Below are 26,532 nucleotides of genomic sequence, written 5' to 3'. Positions count from 1 at the left end.
AATTAGCCAGGCATGGTGGTGTGTGCCTGTAGCCCCAGCAACTGGGGAGGCTGAAGCATGAGAATCACTTGAGCCCCGGAGGCAGCTGTTGCAGTGAGCTGAGATTGTGCCACTGCACTCCAGCTTGGGCTACACAGTGAGACTCCATCTAAAAAAATATATCTATATACATATATATTATTATGAAGTTATTATATACTTACATTGTCTTCACAACCAGAGAAATTATTTAAATTAACCTAAAATGACACTAATGGTATATAAAATACAGAAAGATAAACAGAAAAATAATAATTGTGGAAATATTAGGAGTATATATGAAACAAATGCATGCAAATTCAAAATATGGGTTTATTGATTTGTCTTGGTTTATCAGCTTCCTAGGCCTGAAATCACATGGGCCACAAATTGGGTGGGTTAAAACAACAGAAATGTCTTAGTTCTCAGAGCTAGTAGCGCAAAATCCATAGGCAGGGCCAGGTTTCCTCTGATGTTTCTAGGGGAAAACTGTCCTCCTTCCTGGCTCCTGGTGGTTTCTCATTTCTTTCCTGCTCCTCCTATTTCCCATCCTGCCTCCACCCAGCAGGATGACCCTACATCAACTCAGTCCATGCATGTGAACCCACCACCTCCATGCACCATATTAAGCACAGTTCCCTGAGTGATCCATAATCACCAACCTCCAGGGCACTGACAGTCACTCTGTGCCCTCCCAGCTTTTGCAGAAAATTTTGGACAAGTCATCTCCAAATAAAGAAGACTTTGTCAATGTAAGACCATGCTTCTTTCTTATACAGAAATTTTGCTTTCCTGGTTTATTTCTTTTCCAATCAAATCTAGAGATAAAAATCTGACAATGTATATTATGGGAGACATACAATACCCTTGGTAGAGGTGGTATTAGGTGGGCATCTCTTACCAACTGACAGTTTCCATTATAAACTGTAATTTAGAGGCATTTCCCTCAGCACCAGCTTCCCCTTTGAATTAAGGACTGTGCCATTGCGAATCTAAATCAACTTGAGAGATAAATATGGCAGGAAAAGGTCTTATCTTTTCCACAGGTATCCTCTGTACCAGTTTTGGGGAACTTTGATTTTTGACTTAACCACTGTACCCCTTCTGAGTTTCTAAAGTCATCAGGAGAAAAAACAGACCTATGTGAAGTGCACAGCATAATATAATCCTCACAGTGCTTTTAAAATATGATTGCAGATCTCATCAGCCTCAGGGGAGAGTGGTGTGTACCTTGAAATAACTCACTGAGGCACAAACTTGCTGACTTCTTGTCCTCCATCTCGGAGAAGATATGGAGGGTATGAAGGATGGAGAAAAAGAGGAAGAGGAAATGTGATGGTGGAATGGGTAGCATAAAAAAGGGAAGGCAAGTAAGTATATATGTTCTCAGTGGCTTCTCACTTTCTTTTGGCCCATCAAGGAGACCGACACATCTGAGGAGAGTGCTGATGAGGCTGTTCTTAGCTGGGAACACACTTGTGCTTTGAAAACAACCCCCAAAATTGCTGCAGGCAAATGAGGGATGTCCTAGAACATCCTCCCAGGGAGCAGATACCCATTCTATAGAAGCTCTAAGCCTGCTGGGCTAAGCCCTCCACAGGCCACTTTAATGAGGAGGAGAGGCTCTAGGTAGTGGTAGGACCACCATGTTGCATGACTTTCCTGGGTGCCCTGTCTTTTTACTCCATCTAAGAAAAGAAAAAAAGTGTGTGTGTTGCTTTGAAACACAAGAGCAGATGTTTATCAGCAGCCTTTGCCTTTGTGGGAATTGTAAACTAAAAATAAATTTCTAACCCCTCACTGCCTGAACAGGCCCTACCTTGGTCAAAGAGACCCTAGAAAAACTTTAAAACTGAGTTTCTGGGGAGGAGGTTCAGACACATCTCCTTGTATCCCCTCATGTTTACGGTTTAGACAGAACTGCCCAGCATTAGTGTGAAAATAGAGATAATAAGACTGACATAGCTGGGTGTGGTGGCTCACACCTGTAATTCCAGCACTTTGGGAGGCTGAGGAGGGCGGATCATGAGATCAGGAGATCGAGACCATCCTGGCTAACATGGTGAAACTCCATCTCTACTAAAATACAAAAAATTAGCTGGGCATGGTATGGGTGCCTGCAGTCCTAGCTACTTGGGCGGCTGAGGCAGGAGAATGGCGTGAACCCGGAGGCAGAGCTTGCAGTGAGCCAAGATCATGCACTCCAGCCTGGGTGACAGAGCGAGACTCCATCTCAAAAAAAAAAAAAAAAAAAAAAAAAAAAAAAAAAAAAAAAAAAAAAAGATTTGGGGTGTGTTTACTTTCATTTCTGGTTTGTTTCTTAAAGTGACACCTCTGTCAGCATCTCAACTGTCCTCTCTAGCCATCTTCCTGCCTGGACTGGCAATGTTTTTATTTTATTTATTTATTTGGAGATGGAGTCTTGCCCTGTCTCCCAGGCTAGAGTGCAATGGCATGATCTCAGGTCACTGCAATCTCCGCCTCTTGGGTTCAAGCAATTCTCCTGTCTCAGCCTCCTGAGTAGCTGGGACTACAGGCCCCTGCCACCACAGGTGGCTAATTTTTGTATTTTTGGTAGAGACAGGGTTTCACCTTGTTGGTCAGGCTGGTCTCAAACTCCTAACCTCAGGTTATCCAGCCACCTCGGCCTCCCGGAGTGCTGGTATTATAGGCGTGAGCCACAGTTCCTGGCCCTGGACTAGGAAATGTTTAAGTCAAAAGTCTTTAGTTCTCTCTGCAAGAGATTACTCTTTGGTTTCTGTCTGCTTATGGCTTTCCTTCTTGTTTTCCACTATTCTTATGAATTTGAGGATATTAAAATATGTATGGGAAAGTTTGGGGGAAAGGACCCTTTAGAAATGCAAAGCCAGGTCCTATTCCAGACCCATGGAATCAGAATTCACACTTTACATGATCTCAGATGACTTGTGCACACAGTAACATCTGAAAAGCTCTGGTCTGACTCAGGCGTGAAAGCACTGGTGGGTGTTGGTGACAGACTGTTTCTCCTGCCTCAGTCTAGTCTCCTTCCTGCAAACATGGCCAGCAAGCTCCCTGTCTGCACTCTTATCTTGAGCAGGAGATGCCAGGCATGCTGCACCTGAGGCTTCCCACTGCACACGGAGGCATCTCCCTGAGCTCACAGATCCACAGAGCTTCAATAACAAGATGATCTGCACATTTTTATTGATATTAATAAGCAATTAGAATTAGCTAAAACTTAATATGTATTAGTACCTATGATAAAAATAATATTGTGGCTGGGCGCAGTGGCTCACACCTGTAATCCCAGCACTTTGGGAGGCTGAGGCGGGCAGATCGCCTGAGCTCAGAAGTTCGAGACCACCCTGGGAAACATGGCAAGACTCCTGTTTCTACAAAAAATTAAAAAAATTAGCCTGGCATGGTGGTGTGTGCCTGTAGCCCCAGCAACTGGGGAGGCTGAAGCATGAGAATCACTTGAGCCCCGGAGGCAGCTGTTGCAGTGAGCTGAGATTGTGCCACTGCACTCCAGCTTGGGCTACACAGTGAGACTCCATCTAAAAAAATATATCTATATACATATATATTATTATGAAGTTATTATATACTTACATTGTCTTCACAACCAGAGAAATTATTTAAATTAACCTAAAATGACACTAATGGTATATAAAATACAGAAAGATAAACAGAAAAATAATAATTGTGGAAATATTAGGAGTATATATGAAACAAATGCATGCAAATTCAAAATATGGGTTTATTGATTTGTCTTGGTTTATCAGCTTCCTAGGCCTGAAATCACATGGGCCACAAATTGGGTGGGTTAAAACAACAGAAATGTCTTAGTTCTCAGAGCTAGTAGCGCAAAATCCATAGGCAGGGCCAGGTTTCCTCTGATGTTTCTAGGGGAAAACTGTCCTCCTTCCTGGCTCCTGGTGGTTTCTCATTTCTTTCCTGCTCCTCCTATTTCCCATCCTGCCTCCACCCAGCAGGATGACCCTACATCAACTCAGTCCATGCATGTGAACCCACCACCTCCATGCACCATATTAAGCACAGTTCCCTGAGTGATCCATAATCACCAACCTCCAGGGCACTGACAGTCACTCTGTGCCCTCCCAGCTTTTGCAGAAAATTTTGGACAAGTCATCTCCAAATAAAGAAGACTTTGTCAATGTAAGACCATGCTTCTTTCTTATACAGAAATTTTGCTTTCCTGGTTTATTTCTTTTCCAATCAAATCTAGAGATAAAAATCTGACAATGTATATTATGGGAGACATACAATACCCTTGGTAGAGGTGGTATTAGGTGGGCATCTCTTACCAACTGACAGTTTCCATTATAAACTGTAATTTAGAGGCATTTCCCTCAGCACCAGCTTCCCCTTTGAATTAAGGACTGTGCCATTGCGAATCTAAATCAACTTGAGAGATAAATATGGCAGGAAAAGGTCTTATCTTTTCCACAGGTATCCTCTGTACCAGTTTTGGGGAACTTTGATTTTTGACTTAACCACTGTACCCCTTCTGAGTTTCTAAAGTCATCAGGAGAAAAAACAGACCTATGTGAAGTGCACAGCATAATATAATCCTCACAGTGCTTTTAAAATATGATTGCAGATCTCATCAGCCTCAGGGGAGAGTGGTGTGTACCTTGAAATAACTCACTGAGGCACAAACTTGCTGACTTCTTGTCCTCCATCTCGGAGAAGATATGGAGGGTATGAAGGATGGAGAAAAAGAGGAAGAGGAAATGTGATGGTGGAATGGGTAGCATAAAAAAGGGAAGGCAAGTAAGTATATATGTTCTCAGTGGCTTCTCACTTTCTTTTGGCCCATCAAGGAGACCGACACATCTGAGGAGAGTGCTGATGAGGCTGTTCTTAGCTGGGAACACACTTGTGCTTTGAAAACAACCCCCAAAATTGCTGCAGGCAAATGAGGGATGTCCTAGAACATCCTCCCAGGGAGCAGATACCCATTCTATAGAAGCTCTAAGCCTGCTGGGCTAAGCCCTCCACAGGCCACTTTAATGAGGAGGAGAGGCTCTAGGTAGTGGTAGGACCACCATGTTGCATGACTTTCCTGGGTGCCCTGTCTTTTTACTCCATCTAAGAAAAGAAAAAAAGTGTGTGTGTTGCTTTGAAACACAAGAGCAGATGTTTATCAGCAGCCTTTGCCTTTGTGGGAATTGTAAACTAAAAATAAATTTCTAACCCCTCACTGCCTGAACAGGCCCTACCTTGGTCAAAGAGACCCTAGAAAAACTTTAAAACTGAGTTTCTGGGGAGGAGGTTCAGACACATCTCCTTGTATCCCCTCATGTTTACGGTTTAGACAGAACTGCCCAGCATTAGTGTGAAAATAGAGATAATAAGACTGACATAGCTGGGTGTGGTGGCTCACACCTGTAATTCCAGCACTTTGGGAGGCTGAGGAGGGCGGATCATGAGATCAGGAGATCGAGACCATCCTGGCTAACATGGTGAAACTCCATCTCTACTAAAATACAAAAAATTAGCTGGGCATGGTATGGGTGCCTGCAGTCCTAGCTACTTGGGCGGCTGAGGCAGGAGAATGGCGTGAACCCGGAGGCAGAGCTTGCAGTGAGCCAAGATCATGCACTCCAGCCTGGGTGACAGAGCGAGACTCCATCTCAAAAAAAAAAAAAAAAAAAAAAAAGACTGACATAATGGACTCTTTGTGGCAATGAGATACCAAATTATAAACAGGACTAAAGGCCACAACAGGCAAGGGTTAAGTCATGCACCCTAAACTTAAAGAATAAACTGTGTTCTAACTGCCACAAGTTAATTTTTCTCTAGTAGCTAAACAAGCCCTCACCTCAAGATAAGCAATATTCAAATAATTGTAGCTCACCAACAGATACTGACTAACCTCCAACCTCTGTTCCACAAGCCGTAACTGCAGCTTTGATTGGACAACAGACTGATTTCAGTAACTTTCTCCTGATAAGAAGACCACCTACAGTTTGTTACGCTCCTGTAGGGCCAGCATAACCATGGCAACCCTGAGTAGTCTGTGAATGGCTGGGGGAAGGGTATATGAGAACTTTCTGTGCTACTACTTCAGTTTTTATGTTAATTCAAAACAATTTCACATAATGTCCATTAATTTAAAAAATATGGCAGCATTGTTCAGGAAGCATTTCATTTTAGCTAATGTTTAACAAGCAGCTAAATATCTAAATATTACATTGAGATATTCTATGGTATTAAACAATTTTGAAGTTGTAAATGTATCTTCTGTAGTTGTAGCACTAGTGATTGACTTAATAAATTTGCACACATGAAATAAAGAATATAGCATAGCAATTTTAGAGTTGTCTGAAATATGGGATACTGAATAATCTAGAATTGTTATGCTGGAATGAACTTAACAATTTAATTTCCACAGTACTTTCAGTTGACTGCTTTCCAGGGTGCACCCAGTTATGAGGCCAGTAGTGGATTATTCTCTTCCTCAGCTTGGTGTGGACAGTAGATTGTCTTGATCCCTTAAGATCTACTGTCATATCCTGGAGGCAAGATGCTGGGAAGTGTACAATGAAAAAGACAGCTTTTGACAAATTCCTGCCCGAGGTCACAGAGAAACGAGTAATTGTTTATTTACAGCTTAAATGTTTGACCCATTATTCACCATCTGCATAGCAAAACCCTTGAATCTCAGTTGGATTTTAACAAGAACCTGCAGTGCGGGTTGCACTCATAACCAACAGACTGACGGTGTAGGCAAACACCTGTATTGAGATGAGACAATATAGAAATATTGGAGTGACCAACAGCACTGGGCCTGGTGCATAAAGGTGTGGGTTCAAGTCCTACTTAGAAGATGCACAAACCTGAGAAAGTTATAGAGACCTCTCTGTGCCTCAGTTCCCTGTTCTGTGGTATTGAAAGGTTAATATGGCCTATGTTATGTTATAGGGCTAAAAATGGTGAAATGGAGGTAAAGCCTTTAGAAGACTGGCAATCCATAAGTGCCCTAAAGTGTTCAATCATTATATGTCTAGAAGAATACACCAGAACCTTGGTAGTGGTTGAATACAGAGAAGAAACATGGATGGCTCCAGGGGAGTGGAGGATGGAATTTTCTTTTTTCTTTCCATGGGTATGATGCTTTACAGCTCACGGAGAATATCTGTTATTTCTTGTGATGCTTACACTAGCCAGGAGGAATGGGCAAAGGAAGGGCTACAACCCATATTTGAGAGTTCAGGAAAGTGAAATGGAGAGATTTGAAGTGGTCTGCCCAGAATCACAGCACTGATGAGTGACGGATCTGGCACAAGAAGGTAATTGGTTTTCTGCGGACTGAGGTCTCTGAAGACCTGAGACCTTGAAATAATACCCTGAAACCTGAAAGCTATTTTCACTTGCTTTCTCAACTGCTCTTACCCCAAAGTTTCTTCAGGAAGGCTGATGCCCTGGAAGAGGTGGTTAAGGAAGAGCTGAAGCAATAATAAAAAATGAATCCTTCAACCTCTAGGTTTTAATCCCTGATCTCACCTTGCAATATAAATCAGTTGACCATCCTAAGGGACCACGGTCTGCTTGGCCCCGTATTAGTCCATCCTTGCATTGATATAAAGAAATATTTGAGACTGGGTAATTCATAAAGAAAAGAGGTTTAATTGGCTCATGGTTCTGCAGGCTGCAGAGGAAGCATAGTGGCCTGGGCTTCTTGGTAGATTTCTAGAATCTTCCAATCATGGTGGGATGTGAAGGGGAAGTAGGCATCCCACATGGCAGGAGAAGAAGAAAAAGAGAGTGAGAGCAAGATGCCCCACATGTTTATGCAACCAGATCTCATGAGAACTCACTTTTGCAAGGACAGCACCAAGGGGATGGGGCTAAACCGTTCATGAGAAAACTACCCCCATGAGCCAATCACTTCGCACCAGGCCCCACCTCCAATACTGGGGATGACAATTCAACATAAGATTTGGGAAGGGACACATATCCAAACTATATTATTCCACCCCTTGCCACTCCCAAATCTCATGTCCTTCTCACATTTCAGAATACAGTTATGTCTTCCCAACAGTCTCCCAAAGTCTTAGCCCATTCAAGCATTATCTCAAAAGTCCGAAGTCCAAAGTCTCATCTGAGACAAGGTAAATTTCTTCCACCTGTAAAATAAAAAACAAGTTTAGAATTACTTCCAAAATACAATGGGAGTACAAGCATTTGGTAACAAACCCCATTCCAAAAGGGATAAATAGGCACAAAGAAAGAGGTTACAGGCTCCATGCATATTCAAAACCCAGCAATGCAATCACTAAATCTTAAAGCTCCATAATAATCTCCTTTCACTCCACGTCCAACATCCAGGGCATTGGTGCAAGCAATGGGCTCCCAAAGTGGTGGGCAGCTCTGCCTCTGTGGCTTTGCAAGGTTCAGCTCCCAAAGCTCATGGACTGGAGTTTAGTGCTTGCAGTTTTTCCATGCGCAGGGTGCAAACTGCCAATAGATCTACCATTCTGGGGTCTGGAGGATGGTGGCTCCACCAGCAAATGCCCCAGTATGGACTCTGTGTAGGGGCTCCAACCCCACATTTTTCCTCTACACCACCCTAGTAGAGGGTCTCTGTGAGGGCTCCACCCATACAGCAGGCTTCTGCCTGGACACTCAAGCTTTTCCATACATCCTCTGAAATCTAGGTAGATGGTGCCAAGCCTCATTCACTCTTGCATTCTGTATACCAGTAGACTTAACACCATGTGGAAGCCACCAAGGCTTATGACTTACACTTGTCAGAGCAGCAGCCACAGCTATACATGGGACCCTTTAAGCCACAGCTGGATATGGAGTTGCCAAGAGGCAGGGAGCAGTGTCCTGAGGATGTGCAGGGTAGTGCAGGCCTGGGCCTGGCCTTCAAAACCATTCCTCCCTGGGCCTCTGATCCTGTGTTTGGATGGGCTGTCTCTGAGATCTCTAAAATGCCTTCAAGCCTTTTTATTGTCTGGGATATCAGCACTTGCCTCCTTTTTAGTTATACAAATTTCTCTAGCATGTGGTTACTCAGCAGCCCACTTGAATTCTTCTGAAGATAGGCCTTTTTTTTTTTTCCTACCAGATGGCCAGGCTGCAGGATGCAAATTTTCCCAACTTTTATGTTCTGGTTACCTTTTAAATAGAAGTTCCAACTTATTTCTTTGCTTCCACATCCAAGCATAGGCTGTTAGAAGCAGTCACACCATTTTTTTTTTTTTTTTTTTTGAGACAAGGTCTCACTGTGTCATCTAGGCTGAAGTGCCATGGCATGATCATGGCTCACTGCACCCTCAACTCCCCAGGCTTAGGTAATTGTCCCATCTCAGCCTCCTGAGTAGCTGGGACTACATGCCACCATGCCAGCTATTTTTTTATATTTTTAGAGATGGGATTTTGTCATGTTTCCCAGGCTGGTCTTGAACTTCTGGGGTCAAGTGATCTGCCTGCCTTGGCCTCTCAAAGTGCTAGGATTACTGGTGTGAGCCACCATGCCTGGCCCATGCCACTTCTTGAACACTTTGCTGCTTAGAATTTTTTTTTTTTTTGCCAGATACTCCATGATATCACTCTCAAGTTCAAACTTCCATAGGTCCCTAGGACATGGATGCAATCCAGCCAAGCTCTTTGCTAAGGCATAACATGTGTTACTTTTGCTCTAGTTTCCAATAAGTTCCTCATTTCCATCTGAGAACTCATCAGCCTGGACTTCACTTTCCATATCCCTATCAGCATTTTGGTCACAATCATTTAACCAGTTTATAAGAAGTTCTCAACTTTCCCTCATCTTCCTGTCTTCTTCCACGTTCTCCAGACTCTTTCAACCTCTGCCCATTACCCAGTTCCAAAGCTGCTTCCACATTTTCAGGTACCTTTATAGTAACACCCCACTCCTTGGTACCAGTTTTCTGTATTAGGTCATTCTCACATTGCTATAAAGAAATTACTGGCCAGGTGCAGTGGCTCACACCTGTAATCCCAGCACTTTGGGGGGCCGAGGTGGGCAGATCACGAGATCAAAAGTTCGAGACCAGCTTGACAAACATGGTGAAACCCTGTCTCTACTAAAAATACAAAAATTAGCTGGGTGTGGTGGCATGCGCCTGTAATTCCAGCTTCTCAGGAGGCTGAGGGAGGAGAATTGCTTGAACACAGGAGGAGGAGGAGGTTGCAGTGAGCCAGGATCACACCACTACACTCTAGCCTGGGCGAGAGAGTGAGACTCTGTCTCAAAACAAACGAACAACCCCCCCCCCAAAACAACAACAACAACAACAACCACCACCACCACCACCAACAACAACAACCAAAAAACAAATTCCTCAGACTGGGTAATTTAAATTGGCTCAGGGTTCTGAAACCTTTACAGGAAGCATGATACTGACATCTGCGTGGTTTCTGGGGAGGCCTCAGGAAACTTAGAATCATAACAGAAGGCTAAGTGGGAGCATGCACATCACATGGCCAGAGCAGGAGCAAGGTAGGAGGAGGTGTCACACACTTTTAAACCAGATCTCACTATTGCAAGAGCAGCAACAAGGGGATGATGCTAAACCATTTATGAGACATACACTCCCATGACCCAGTTACCTCTCACCCAGTCATCTCCAATAATGGGGATTACAAATCACCATAAGATTTGGGCAGGGACACATATCCAAACTATATCAGCCCCCGAGCTAGCTCAGAACTCAAGACATTTTAAACCAATTGCCACTTGATGGCTGTGCCAAGAATCAATTTCCATTCAACTGGCCAACCCTTCATGAGCAGCTAATTGAAATTAACTGAAAATATGGCTCTCTGGGCTGATTCTTTAGTGGATTAATGAATTAAATTTGTGACCCCAACTGTCTCACTGACTTAATCTAAGCAACTATCTGAGCAACCTGGACTGAGGCACACTTGAGAATGGGAAGTGCCTAAATAAAGTCTGTTTAAATAACTTGAAGTCAAACCTGATGAAAGGGAAACTTGAATTTAATTAGACACAAGCACAATGTATTCAAGGCCATGAGTGAACATTGTATTATAGAGGAATGTAAACATGAAAACTAGCACCTTGAGCAGGTAGATATATGGCTCCTAGTATTAGGTTGGTGCACCAGTAATTGCAGTTTTTGCCATTGAAAGTAATGGCAAAACCCACAATTACTGGTGCACCAACCTGATAATAGCATGGGAAGTTTCCTGACTACATGCATCAATTCAGACATATCAAAATGTTAAGAGGATAAAATCATGTTACATCTGAGAAATTTTTTTTAACCTTTCAGATCAATATTTCAGTATTATAACAGCAGAAATAGAATATGAGGGAAAAGTTAAAAGAGTTGATGGAAAAGATGAAGGACAAAATTACCACTGTAGTGAAGTAAAAAGATACACCTTTTGAAGGGGAAAGGAAACAGAGGGCAATGATGTATGATCTGTAAATAATGTGTAAAAAAATATAGTAAAGGTTGAACTTCTGAGATATAAATCTCAGAAGTTTCAAGAAGAAACAGATTTGAGAATTAAAAATTATTACCACATGTAATCTCATTGAGAACAATTTTTTTTTTTTTTTCCTGGCTCCAAAGATCTTTTACTGATATCCACTTGAAACACTTTGGTCCTTAACTTGTTAACTGAGTTGACAGGCTGATGGCTGATCTAGGTAAAGGTTTCATGGTAGCAAAAACACTTCCTGCCTATAATATATCAAAACAGGTTCCTGAATAGTGTGTGTAAATGTTGTCAGGGTCTCTGTCCCATCTTCTTCAGAGTTCGATTAAGCTCCTCGAATTTGTGGCTCTGATGGATGAAGAAATCCCCATAGCACCTGGCGACCTTGGTGTCTGCGATGTGGATCATGTCATTATCAATGTAGAAATTAACCTCTGAGGCTGACTGAAATTCACCATCCAGGGTTGTGATGCCGCTGGTCCACACTATGTTCTTCATCTTGTGTTTGAAGACAGGAAGCTGGATCCTGAACTCCTGCTCTGTGAGGTCCAGGAAGCCAGCCAGCTTGGCCACAGGCATGGTGGTGTAAAGCTTGAGGAAGCTGGGGATGGTTGAAAGCTGGGCCTGCTGCTGTACTTCAGAAAATACCTTTGACTGCTGCAGGAAGGACTCTTTGTGGTAGTTAGGGTGCACATTATCGTAGTTGGGCAATACAGGCGACAGGAACTTGGGGCAGGAGTAACTGAAAAGTTCTTCACAGACTTGTGGGTCACCTTTCTGCATGTGCAGCATCTTGTCCCCGTATTTCTCCTGCAGCTGGAGGTGAATACTCTCATCGATACCTATGGGGTACATCGTGAGAGCAATGGCCAGTAGCACATGCGTCTGTTCATTCTGCTTGTTAATCATCTCATACTTGTATGTGGTCCTCTGGAACATGCTCTTGGTCCTCTGGATGTAGAGGAGGATGTTGGTGAAGACCCAGATGGCATTCTGGTAGTGACACATCATCAAATATGCAAACCCAACATAATAGTATGTGGTGACCTGGCACTCTGGCACACGGGAATACATACTCTTTTTGCCAAGTTTGATGGAGAACAAATCTTAAGCTTATTTTTTTTTTTTATTATACTTTAAGTTCTAGGGTACATGTGCATAGCGTGCAGGTTTGTTACATATGTAAACTTGTGCCATGTTGGTGTGCTGCACCCATCAACTCGTCAGCACCCATCAATTCATCATTTGTATCATTTAGTTGGATATTAATGTATTTTTAATATTATGGCTAATTTTAATAAGACCTTATAAAGAAATCTAATCCCAATGAATCTTGACAGCAAAATAATTTCATAAACATTTTTATAACCTTTTATAATACTTTTATTTTGTAACTCTTTATATCCATTTAATATTATTTATCTTTTAAATTTTTCTTTAAAAGAACCCCTCAAAACTTCTAAACTAGGCAAAATTATGTTTCCCACCATGAAATTTCAGTTTTTTTCCTAAAAATCTCCAGATTTAGGCCACTTTAATATTTGGTTTCAGATTTTGACATTTATACTCAGAAGACTTTGGTCTATAATTTCCCTTTCATGGAATGTCTCATACTGTATTTGGTATCAAGATTCTCCTCATCTGATGAAGGCAGTGTGGTTGTGTCTTTTCTGTACCTATTCTATGAAAGATTGGGTACAAAAGTGGTGTGGGGAAACACTACATTTTTCTAAAAATAGGAAAATATTTAAGACAAAAAGCTTGGTGGAAGAATCAAAAGTACAAATCAGTAATAATACTATAAAACATGCTCATAAATCCATAGACAAATTGGAGTGGGAGAAACAAAAACATGAGGAAGACATTTTGAGTACAAGTGAATTGGCCTATTTGAAGAAACCACAATCAGAAGATGAAAGTGAACATGTCTCAGCAACAGTACACAAAATTTCCCATATTTGAGCACTCTTTGTATGACATTTTGAAATTGACAAATGCTGTCAAACTTGAATCTCGAAGCTCACAGAGTGATGATTAGAATGGAAGGCAAGATATGGTTCATCACATGATCACAGTGATAGCTCACCGTAGAATTTTCTAGGGAATACATGCCACATTATGGGGTCCAACTGCTGCTACTTTGACATGGGTAAATGGTCACTTAGATTATATGTTGCATTTCAAAAACTGAATCCCAGACCCACAGTATTATTCTCTGTGTATGAAATAAATGTTAAATGAGGAAAAAAGACCTGTCTCTCAAATATATTTGATAGTGAACATTTCAGAGTGAAGAGAGAAAAAGCTAACATGTTGAGAATAAAAGGAGTTCCATGCTTGAGTTGAAATGCCCTCCCCACCCATTTCTACTGTTCCTGAATCACTGGACATTTCTAGATTAAATAATTTAAAATTTGTTCCAGATTTAGTTTAAAAAGCATTATTATAAATTTAGTTTTAAAAAGTAATTATATAAAATCTTCTTTTACCACTTATGTATAGTACCTATTTTTTCTCCCTATGCAATTAAGTTTATGTATTTATTTCTGAATCTCTGAATTTTTTGAGAGATCCTCTATTAATGTATACATAAAAGGCTGGCTATTCACTGAGACATTAAGAAAAATGAAGCACTATATATTCACCAGCCGGCTGTTTGAAAACATATAATTAATATTCTTTTAAATGGAGACTTCAGATAACCCTAAATTCCAGGATTATATATGGGTTGTGGCACATCAGTCAGCCTCATCACACACATTCTTATGATCTGGTCATGAAAATTAGGAAAGGGAAGGGAATTGACAAGCCCTTTAAACACGCAGAAATGGAAAATTCTAAAATAAACATGACAGAGTTGTCATGTCTAAAACAAAGTAGATACCCTTTTAGATATGAAATGGTTCAGTACAAATTTCCATCATTGCTGATTCATTACAAGTTTCTAGAACTATTTTATCAAATGGGTCATTGATGAGATAAAAACTGCATTAATATGGATGTTGCCATTTTTTTCAGGGATTATTTAATTGAGGGGGTATTTGACAGGGTTTGGGAAGGAACGTGTAATATTTCCTCACTCTGAGTATAGAATTTTAATGGTTAATAACTAGATAGAAAAATGTGTGTGTGTGTTACCATCACAGACATACATATACATGTCCAGTGACTCAGGAATTTCATCACTGCCTGTCTCATATGAAATTTAAGATTTAGTGGTGAAACAGAAGAAAAACTAGAAAACAGTGTTACATCTCTGAATGCTCAATTAGGGGAGAAAATAAAAAAGATTTGGGAATATATCAAGAAAATAGAACCATATGATTGAAGGAACAGCATTCAAAGAGCAGATCAGACTTTCATTTGGTTGAGCAAAATACTTTCCTTCCTGCTGCCACCTGAGTGTCCACAGTGAATGAAGAGTAAATGAATAAATGTAAGTAAAGTCTTTAAAAAGTTTCCTCACAGTGTCGGTGCTATATGATTGTTTAATTAACAAATCTGGAAAGATGTGCAGAAACTTAACCATTGTTACTTCCAGAAGCAGAACCTGATAGGCCGTGGAAGAGGGAAAGAAGGAAACCTAGATTTCAGTGTATGTTGTTTTGTACCTTGTGAATGTCCTACAAGTGTATTATTCTTGGTGCTTTTACTGTGACTTTTTTTTTTTTTTTTTTAAGAAAGAACCACCAGCACCAAATAACGCATAAAACAACCACTTTATTTTGTTCATGGTTCACAGGGCTAGGAAGGCACAGAAAAGATGGCTTATTGCTGCTCATTGGTGTTTGGGGACTGCAGAGAAGACTCATTGGCTGGAGTTGAATCCACAGCAAAGGGTTGGCATCATCTGGAAGTGACTTCACTCACATGTCTGCAGAGGACATGGGGCTTTGGCTGCAGGGCCTATAGGAGACCTCCCAGGTACCCTGGGCTTCCAGGTAGCAGAGCAGTCTCAGGACATTCAGAGCTTTGACTTGGTGGTCAAGGGCACACAGGTGAGTGACCTGAGTGAACCAGGCCTTTTTAAACATAACTTTGAAAGTTACACAGCATCACTTTCATGTAATGTGTCAGTGACATTACATGACAAGTAATGACAAGTGAGCACTAGTGTCCAATCTGGTAAGGGTGGGCAAAGACCCCAAAATCTCAAGGGGAGAATAGCAAAAATATTGAAACATCTTTAAAAAGCCACATGCATATTCTAGTTTAAAACTACTCAGATTTTATCTCTCCTGGGCTTCCCACTACAGCTCTGGGGTGATCTTAGGGCTTATGTTTACTCCCCAACTTGGAGGCAGAAGAGAAAGGGACCTTGGTAGTGGTTCTGGTCAAGGGTCTTTTGCTTATATCCTGGGAGGTCCACCCTAGAGAGATGCAGGTCAGCAATCACCCAGTCTCACTTATAAGTGGGAGCTAAATGATGAGAACTTATGGACACAAAGGGGAACAGCAGACACTGGGCCTACATGAGAGTGGGGTGGGAGGAGGGAGAGGATCAGAAAAAATAACTATTGGGTACTAGGCTTAGTAGCTGGGTGATGAAATAATCTGTACAACAAACCCCTGTGATATGAATTTACCTACATAACAAACCTGTACATATCCCCCGAACCTAAAAGGTAAAAAAAAAAAAAAAAAAGTTCCTAGTAGCAGAGATGCCTCTCAAATATGTGATTAAAAATATGTCACTTTATCACATAGGCCAGGGGTAAGGTAATTGTGGGTTTTACTTCTGCCTCAGTCCCTGTGAGTTGATTGACAAGTAAATGCAAACATTCAGGGAAACTTACTGAAGCGTTATGGGGCAATAAAAACTAATGTCTGTCTTACATGTTGCTCTATCACGGAACCGTTTAATTGACTCTGTTAAATTTTAAAATCACAAGATTTACGCTGGGCACGGTGGCTCACGCCTGTAATCCCAGCACTTTGGGAGGCAGAGACAGGTAGATCACCTGAGGTCAGGATTTCGAGACCAGCCTGGCCAACATGGTGAAATCCTATCTCTACTAAAAATACAAAAATTAGCCGGGCGTGGTGGCAGGGGCCAGTAGTCCCAGCTACTCAGGAGGCTGAGGCAAGAGAATTGCTTGAACCTGGGAGGCAGAGGTTGCAGTGACCCAAGATTGCACCATTGCATTCTAGCCTGGGCGACAAGAGTGAAACTCCATCTCTAACAAAACAAAACAAAAACAAAACAAAACAAACAAAACAACAACAACAACAACAAAAAACAAGATTTAACTATTTGGAATGGAGAGGAGGCTTTATTTCTTATAGGGGGTTACAGCCTACAACAGGCTGAGAAGAATGCCTCTGGCTAAGACCAGGGACAGGCACTTTGAAGGAAGATAGGTTGGGGTAGGAGCATTATGCTGGACAAGTTAGCTAAAGATACATCTTCAACAGGTTACAGGAGGAGCTATGAATATGCATGAAGGTGGTCCTGATGCACGTGTATTGAACCAATATGCATGTAACATATGTAACATATGACCCATGTTCACACTGGGGTGGAGACCTAACATTTGAATGTTTTATAATTAGGCCCTATCAGTCAAAAGGTCTTTTCAGGACACAAAGGCACTCAAGTGTGCAACCTATGTAAACCCAGCCAGAACCAGTTTATGGTGGGTGGTCTTCTTATCAGGAGAAAGTTACTGAAATCAGTCTCTTGGCTAATCAAAGCTGTAGTTACGGTGCTTGGGACAGGGATTGGCAGCCAATTAGTGTCTGGTGATGAGCTACAATTGTTTCCATTTTGCTTATCTCAAGGTCAGTGTTTATTTAGCTGCTAGAGAAAAAGGAAAAACCTTGTGGCAGTTAGACCATAGTTTACTCTTTAAGTTTAAGGTGCTTGACCTAACCCCTTGTCTGGCATGGCCTTAGGTCTTGTTTATAATTTGGTATCTCATTGCCATGAAAGTCTGTTCTGCCAGTCTTATGATCTCTATTTTAACATTAATGCTGTCAGTTGCTGTGTCTAAACCACAAACATGAGAGGGTATAATGAGACATGTCTGACCTCCATCTCATCATGGCCAGGAACTCAGTTGTAAGGTTTTTCTGGAGTCCAGTTGGCTAAGGGGAGTGTCCTTTAGTTGGTGGGGGCTTAGGATTTTATTTTTAGTTTACAATTTCTGCAAAGGGAAAGGCTGCTGATAATCCTTAAACATCCTGCGTTTGTGTTTCAAAGCAATAAATTAGACCTCTTAAGTACTAGTGGAGTTGTATACAATTTGTACGGTGACCACTTTCCTGTCTAGCCTGAAAATCCTGTGAGGACAGAGGTCTTGGCTTTTTTATTCCTTAACAGTTTTCTTACCCCCATATTAGCACATAGCAGCAGCTACACAGATGAGAATCTCTCTTTGCTCCCCACAGTTTCTATCTTGAACAATTCTTCCTGCCAACATGCAGTGTCACCCTGTAGCCTTATAGTTTCCCCAGCATCTAATATATTTTCTTCCAGGAACTGGAGACTGAGATGCTGCAGGGCTAGACAGCTATGTTCTTAGCCGAGTGACAAGCAAGGTTTCGTTGGGCTCTGTTTACCTTATTCACCTTAGGGTCCAAGCTGACCAACTCAAAACTATACACATGGGGCCAGAAAATCATCAGCCTCTGAGTGTCAGCTATATGACCTTACAAGAGCTCATTAGAGATGAAAAACAGATTTATAAATTCCAAAGCATATCTCTAGCTCAAGATTGCCTCTCTTCATATCGTCTCCTTTTTTTGCAGTGGCTCTAATAGGCAAAAAACATAGCAAAAATTGTTAATTTTGGAGAATTGTTCTGTTTCCAGTATTGAGAATTTAAATTTCAAGCTGCCCACTAGCTGCAAAAAGCAAGGAAGTTGTGTCACACTCATTTTCCTCTGCAGCTTCTCCTGATCAGTGTGCTCCCTCCAGAATTTATGAAATTGAAAGCATTTAACATTTTATATCAATTTTATCATATTAATACATCTAGATGTAATAGCCACAAAACACAAAGCCATTAAACATTTTTTTCTATTGCAAACTAAACCCATAGCAGTAAATCCAGCATTTGCAGTTCGGTTAGCATTACTGCTGTGGGAACTATTCAGGTTAGAAAGCAGATGGGGGAGAGTACATGGGTGGCAAAGAAAGAGGCAGCTCTTGCAACAGGGCAACAGCTGGACTGAAGAAGAGGCTGGATGGAGTCTTGGCATCCTCCCCACCCTCCCACCCTCCCACACCAGCTTTGCTCCAGCTCTGAGAACTTTTAACATTTTGGGGCCACCCAATACTCACCTTTATAATTGTCACTGTTGTTTTTCTTACCTCCCACCTGGAGGAGAAAACAAAAAACAAAGGCACCACCCAGGTGCATATTTCCCCCCTCACTTCATCCGGCACAGCTCAAAGAAGCCAGGGTTGGATCCATTTCTAACCCCATAGATCACTGTGGCTTCTAATAGCAGACAGCAGTTCAGCTGTGGCTCTCAAACCATGGAGGGCTCCATAGACACCCAGTTATCAAAGGCTTATCACCGTTCCCCTTCATTCTTCCTTTTCCCAAACAGTGATGGAGCCAAATCTTAGTGAGTCAGGGTTGTTCTAGCAAATTCCACTTCTGGCCCAGGTGCAGTGACTCATACCTGTAATCTCAGCACTTTGAGAGGCTGAGGCAGGAGGATCACTTGAGGCCAGGAGCTCAAGATAAACCTGGACAACATAGCAAGACCCCATCTTTACAGAAAAAAAAGAGCCCAGGATGGTGGCACGTGCTTGTAGTCCCAGCTACTCGGGAGGATACTTACCTGTAGTCCCAGCTGAGGCAGGAGGATCACTTGTGCCCAGGAGTTCAAGGCTGCAGTGAGCTATGATTGTGCCATTACACTCCAGCCTGGGTGACAGAGTGAGAAGTAAAAAATTTGCTTCTGATACCAGCTGTATTGGGGATTCACAAGAACACTTCTGGGTTAAACAAATTGGTAGGAGGACTGACAGGACTTGGCATATAGTCACACTATGGCTATGACTTATTACAGCAAGGTCAGCAAAGGGGAGAGGTCACAAGGCCATGTCCAGAGGAAACCTGACACCAGCTTCCAAGCATCCTCTCCTAGTGGAGTCACATAGGATGTGCTGAATTCCAAAAGCAACACGCTGTGACAATAAATGTGAAATGTTGTCACAGAAGCTCATTAGAAACTCAGTGCTGGACTTTTTATTGGGGACTGGTCATGTAGACACTGTCTATTGTGCACAAATCAAAATTCCAGATTCCCAGAAAAAAAGCAGGTGTTCCACAGAAACCATATTGTTTAGGTACAATGGAGCCATTTGATCAGTGAGGGTTGGGGGAACTCTTCTGAAATCCAGGTTCCCAAACCTTCCCAAAATTCACGTTCCCAGATACCAGCCAAGGATAGGATAGCCATCTCAGGCCACTTCAATGGAAACTCTACTTCGATTGATTTTTTTTTTTTTTTTCAGATGAAGTCTCACTCCATCACCAGGCTGGAGAGCAGTGGCGTGATTTTGGCTCATTGCAACCTCCAACTCCGGGGTTCAAGCAATTCTACTGCCTCAGCCTCCTGAGTAACTGGGATTACAAGCGTGTGCCACCATGCCCGGGTAATTTTTGTATTTTTTTAGTAGAGACTGAGTTTCACCGTGTTGGCAAGTATGGTCTTGATCTCCTGACCTTGTGATCCGCTAGTCTCCGCCTTCCAAAGTGCTTGGATTACAGGCGTGAGCCACCGCACCTGGCCACTTCAATTGATTATTAGTTTGCAAGTTTGTAATGCTTTCAATGGTTCAACCCGTTTGATGTTAGTTCTGAGTTCAGACTTGTGAGTGACAGACACACTAAGACAGCTGTGAGATTATCAAGTAAACTCAGCTCAATTTTTTTAGTGGTTGCTATTATCTATTTTTATTTGTGTATATTTGAATGCCAGATACCAAAATTCAAGCATAAACTTTGTGATGAATTGTTTGAAAAGTAGAGATTTATTAAATGAGGAAAGATTTCTTTTGAAGCTTTTTGTGTGGTATGCAAAAAGAAAAACACACCAGCACACAATAACAGCTAAAAATGGAAGATGTATGATTTCCTCAACTAATATTATATAAAATTATAAACAAATTTGTTTTATTAAAAAGAATTCAAGGCCAGGTACGGTGGCTCACATCTGTAATCCTTGCACTTTGGGAGGCCTAGGTGGGCAGATTGCCTGAGCCCAGTAGTTCGAGACCAGCCTGGGCAACATGGTGAAACCTTGTCTCTACTAAAAATACAAAAAAATTAGCTGGGCGTGCTGGGGAGCGCCTGTAATTCCAGCTACTTGGGAGACTGAGGCAAGAGAATTGCTTGAAACTGGGAGGTGGAGGTTGCAGTGAGCTGAGATTGCACCACTGTACTCCAGCCTGGGTGACAGAGTGAGACTGTCTCAAAAAAATAAAAAATAAAAATTAAAAAAATAAAGAGAATTCAGATTGAGATATAGTAATTGCAGTGGAAGTTGTAAACATCTGCCACACTATATATCAACAGCAGTCTTTCAGCTCAAATGACAGTTTGAAAGTATTACTGCTAGAAGTATTTTCTGATTCCCAAGATGCAATCAAATTTTGAAGAGCCAAGATGAAACCTACTGCAACAACAACAAAAGTGATAGCTTCACTGTGATCACAGAGATGATCAGTGATCTAAATGCCTCACATATTTTCACCAGATCCATGGATGCAAGTAATCACAAGGCAGAAGATATTTTCTCTTTCCTTCTGAATAGCTTTTGGTGGCGATAATACAAATACAAATTGTGGTTGATGTTTGCATAAGGGCACAGACATACTTGGTCCAAGCTGAAGTAAAGATTCCAAGTTGTGGGCCATCCTGCCCACATTCTGAATTATGAGGTCAAAATAGTATCTGATGTTCTTTGCATTTTCATTGAAGTAACTGTCATAAAATTGTTCTCTTACTTCAGCATTTACACTGTTAGAATTGAGTGATTAAAGGACTGTGTGAGTTTTTTGGCATTCAATATTCTTCATTTCCTTTGCAGTTAGAAACTCATTGGCTCCTGTCACTAACACAGTTGAGAAAGTTGTTAGTTTATGTAAAGTCTTGAAATAATATTTTAATTCTCAAGAAAAGATCCCAAAATTTTTGTTTACTTTAAAAATAATCCATTGAGTGAAGTTTACTTTTGTTTTGTTCATAGTTTTTTTTTTTTTTTCACTAGGAAACAAATATTTTATTCCTTTTTTCTGTTGTTCAGAGGACAGATCATGATACAGAAAACAGCAGTCTGGCCACAGAGGCTGGGTTTGGTTGATTTCCACAGGCACATGGAGGACAGGAAGGGCGGGATCTCGTTTGAGCTTCCACTCTCATTAAGACCTTTGACTTCTTCCTGTACCCTCTGCAGCAGTGCTGCATGGAGTCTACTGGGTCTCTAACCTACTTCACTTAACTCTCTGACCACTGACAGGCAGTGCAAAGGATGTGGGAGTTGTTTCTGCTGACCAAGGGGACATGGGCAGAGAAGCAAAGGCCCCTTACTCTCCCTCTGTCCATTCCAGTGTGCTGGCCACAACAGAATGGGAATCCTGCAGTCATCACCTGCTGGAGACTCAGCTTCAGGGATGGGAGCCTGTGTCCAGAAAAACTGGGCTGTAGATTGAAGTCTCAGAAGCAGGAAGATTGGAGAGTGGTAGGGTACCACAGCCCCTGGGGTTATTGCTGATAAGATATGCAAGGGCTACATTCCCCAAGGGCAGATTAGAAGCCCTGGACCTGGGATAGGCATGGTAGCTGACACCTGTAATCCCAGAATTTTGGGAGAACTAGACAGGTAGATTGCTTGAGGCCAGGCAAAACCCCATCTCTACTAAAAATGCAAAAATTAGCTGGGCGTGGTGCTGCATGCCTATAGTACCAGCTACTTGGGAGGCCCAGGCATGAGAATCCCTTGAACCCATGTTGCAGTGAGCTGAGATCATGCCACTGCATTCCAGCTTGGGTGACAGAGTGGGACTCTGACTGAAAAAAAAAAGAAAAAGAAGAAAAGCAGCAGCCCTGGGACTGGAATCCCTGGGTGCTATGTGAAGGGCAGGGCAGATGGGGCTCCCTGGGGCTTCCCCAGGGAGAAAAATAAACATGGAAAAATATAGTAGCCTGCTGAAGGCAGTGCTAGGCTCACAAACTCCTTGCTTTGCTTTGTATCTCCAATTGCTGATCTTCAGAACAGTCTGGGGTTGGACTGGGATAAGGAAGCGAGGTTCTTGTAAAAGAAGTGAAGAGACTTCATGAAGAAAGATGATAAAAGTGGTGCAAACCTTCCCAGGTCCCATGACAACTGGAGACTCCTGCCCATGCTCTAAAGGGAAGGAGCTAGACTCTCCAGGGAATAAAGCAGACTCCCAGGAGTGAGAGGTGATGGGGGCAGAGACGAGCAGATGGCTACATGGCTCAGCCCTTGCCCAGGAAAGCGAGTCCACAGTTCACTAACAGTAATAACCATGAACAAGTAGCCATGAACACTAGAGTCAGCAAACACACATACACAGACACATCACAGGAGTTGGAGGAGCCTGCAGGCTGCAGTGGTGAGGCAAGAGATTAATTAGTTGGATCATCAGGTGGAGGAATGGTGTTAGAGGGGACAGGGAAGGGTATGGGGGGACACACAAGTTCTTGGCTTCTCTTGGAGTAAGATTTGTTGCTGAAGTGGCCGTTTTCTTAAGCATCAATATTTGCATCTAAAAGTTCAAGCAGCTGCCTTCAGGTTCCAGAGGCTTCCCACCGGAGGGCTGCACTTCATTCAGCTCTCTGCTTTCTGGAGTTTTGTTGCATTTGCAGTGATGAGGTTCTCCACCTGGGCTTCCTCCTCCCCTGGGGTCCCAGGCTTCCAATTGAAACTGCACTTGTATCTGCAACCTAGGATAAGGAGGATCCCAACGGAGAAGAGGACCACAGCACATAACAACCCCCCAATCCTCAAGGTCTGGTAGTCATAATGAAAAGGGTCAGTTTCCTTCTCCTTTCCAGCTGCACTGGCCAGGACAGTGAGGGCCAACAGGCTGCATAGAAAGATCAGCACCACCTCCATGGTGCCTGCACAGCCAGTTCCCTTCCTGAGATGATCCCAGGAGGATGTGTCAAGTCCCAAGGAACCTGGGAGTGGCATGTTCCTAGTTTTCAATCTCATTAGGGATAGGATTATGCAAATAGAAAGAAGAGCAAACAATATTACTGAAATAATCCATGACATAATGGAACCATGGGCAAGTGGAGGTGGTGCTGGGTAGCCCAGCAGGGCCACAGGAACCGACCATGTCTGGAGAAATTCCAGTCATGAATTCTGCCAAACGAGGAAGTGTCGAGGACAGCCAAATCATCAGGGAGATGTAATTCATGAGAAAGCTGTGTAATTTAAATACTCATAATTTATTTCAGCTAATGAATAAAACTGCAGTACTGCACTTGCTGCATCTGGGAACTAACTACCCCAAAAAAACAATAAATAAATATTTATTTATTTTATTGCATTAAAGAAATAATGGAGGCTGGCGAGGTCGCTCATGCCTGTAATCCAAGCACTTTGGGAGGCCGAGGCAGGTGAATCACTTGAGGTCAGGAGTTCGAGACCAGCCTGGTCAATATGGTGAAACCTTGTCTCTACTAAAAATATGAAAAATTAGCTGGTGTGGTGGCATGTGCCTGTAATCCCAGCTACTGGGGAGGCTGAGACAGGAGAATCACTTGAATCTGGGAGGCGGAGGTTGCAGTGCCCCGAGGTCATGCCACTGCACTCCAGCCTAGGAGGAAGAATGAGACCCAGTCTAAAAAAAAAAAAAAAAAAAAAAAAAAAGAAAGAATGGAACATTCACAAGTGTCAAGACTGTTCTTAAAAAGGAAAAACATTAGGCTCGATGCAGTGGCTCATGCCTGTAATCCCAGCACTTTGGGAGGCTGAGTGGGCAGATCACAAGGTCAGGAGTTCGAGACCAGCCTGGCCAACATAGTGAAACCCCGTCTCTACTAAAGTTACAAAAATTAGCCGGGTGTTGTCACGAGCCTGTAGTCCCACCTACTTGGGACACTGAGGCAGGAGAATCGCTTGAATCCAGGAAGCAGAAGTTGCGGTGAGCCAAGATCATGTCACTGCACTCCAGCCTGGGCAACAGAGCAAGACTCCATCTCATAAAAAAACAAAAGAAAAGAAAAAAAAATTATGAGCAGGAAAATAAATTGTGATTTGAATTGATAATCATTGTACTTGCCATGACTGTCTTCTGAAATGCATCTCAACCCTTGAATAATTTGATTCTTTTAAGTGGATGGTACTAAATGCTTTTCCAGCATGGAAACAAGTGGGATTATCATCAGTGGTGGTAAAGAAGGGAATAGGAATGGAAAAAAATGCTTCTTTTTTGGTCAGTGGACATTTATTTTTTATTTTTATTTTTAACTTAAGCTTCAATAGCTTTTGGAGTACAAGTGGTTTTTGGTTATGGATGAATTATAAAGTGGTGGATTCTGAGATTTTAGTGCCCCTGTCACCCGAGTAGCGTACACTGTACCTAATGTGTATATATATATATATTTTCTTTTTTGAGACGGAGTTTCGCTCTTGTTGCCCAGGCTGGAGTGCAATGGTGTGATTTTGGCTCACTGCAACCTTCACCTCTCAGGTTCAAGGGATTCCCCTGCCTTAGCCTCCCAATAGCTGGGACTGCAGGTGTGTGCCACCACACCCAGCTAATTTTGTATTTTTAGTAGAGACAGGGTTTCACTGTGTTAGCTAGGCTGGTCTTTAACTCCTGACTTCATGATCCACACACCTCGGCCTCCCAAAGTGCTGAGACTATAGGCATGAGCCACTGCGCCTGGCCCTGTGTAGTTTTTTAAATCTCTGGCCTCCTTCCTACCAGCCCCCTTCTGAGTGTCTAAAGTCCATTATATCACTCTGTATGCCTCTGTGTACTCACAGCTTAGCTCCCACTTACAAGTTTTAACTTACAGTTTTTGGTTTTCCACTCCTGTATTACCTCTGTCAGTGAACATTTTAAAAAGTTACTGTGATCTGCAAACAGGGACAATTTGACTTCTTTTCCTAACTGAATACCCTTGATTTCTTTCTCTTGCCTGATTGCCCTAGCCAGAACTTCCAACACTATGTTGAATAGGAGTGGTGAGAGAGGGCATCCCTGTCTTGTGCCAGTTTTCAAAGGAAATGATTCTAGTTTTTGCCCATTGAGTATGATATTGGCTGTGGGTTTATCATAAATGGCTCTTATTATTTTGAGGTATGTTCCATCAATAATGAATTTATTGAGAGTTTTTAGCATGAAGGGCTGTTGAATTTTGTCAAAGGCCTTTTCTGCATCTATTGAGATAATCATGTGGTTTTTGTCTTTGGTTCTGTTTATACGCTGGATTACGTTTATTGATTTGCGTATGTTGAACCAGCCTTGCATCCCAGGGATGAAGCCCACTTGGTCATGGCGGATAAGCTTTTTGATGTGCTGCTGGATTTGGTTTGCCAGTATTTTATTGAGGATTTTTGCATCGATGTTCATCAGGGATATTGGTGTAAAATTCTCTTTTTTTGTTGTGTCTCTGCCAGGCTTTGGTATCAGGATGATGTTGGCCTCATAAAATGAGTGAGGGAGGATTCCCTCTTTTTCTATTGATTGGAATAGTTTCAGAAGGAATGGTACCAGCTCCTCCTTGTACCTCTGGTAGAATTCGGCTGTGAATCCATCTGGTCCTGGACTTTTTTTGGTTGGTAGGCTATTAGTTATCGCCTCAATTTCAGAGCCTACTATTGGTCTATTCAGGGATTCAACTTCTTCCTGGCTTAGTCTTTGGAGAGTGTAAGTGTCCAGGAAATTATGTATTTCTTCTAGATTTTCTAGTTTATTTGCATAGAGGTGTTTATAGTATTTATTTAAAAAAGCCCATCGTCTTAGCCCCAAATCTCTTTAAGCTGATAAGAAACTTCAGCAAAGTCTCAGTATACAAAACTAATGTGCAAAAATCACAAGCATTCTTATACACCAGTAACAGACAA

General features: G+C 42.1%; 1 protein-coding gene and 1 pseudogene across 2 annotated transcripts in view; one reads left to right on the top strand and one right to left on the bottom strand.

The window, feature by feature from the left end:
- The window catches only part of LOC105525239 (zinc finger protein 33A-like), a 141,844-nt gene that overhangs the window by 79,320 nt on the left and 35,992 nt on the right, over positions 1 to 26,532 (top strand).
- Positions 11,589 to 23,565, bottom strand: LOC105525243 (annotated as a pseudogene). The gene is made up of 3 exons (XR_001003880.1): positions 23,444 to 23,565; positions 21,304 to 21,446; positions 11,589 to 12,572 (listed from the first exon to the last, which is right to left on the bottom strand). The product of XR_001003880.1 is annotated as a eukaryotic translation initiation factor 3 subunit L pseudogene (transcript).

Source organism: Colobus angolensis, unplaced genomic scaffold (genome assembly GCF_000951035.1).
Source record: "Colobus angolensis palliatus isolate OR3802 unplaced genomic scaffold, Cang.pa_1.0 Scaffold524, whole genome shotgun sequence".
Classification (NCBI taxonomy): Eukaryota; Metazoa; Chordata; class Mammalia; order Primates; family Cercopithecidae; genus Colobus; species Colobus angolensis.
Note: the sequence above shows the minus strand (reverse complement) of the source record. Positions and strands in the feature narration are given on the sequence as shown.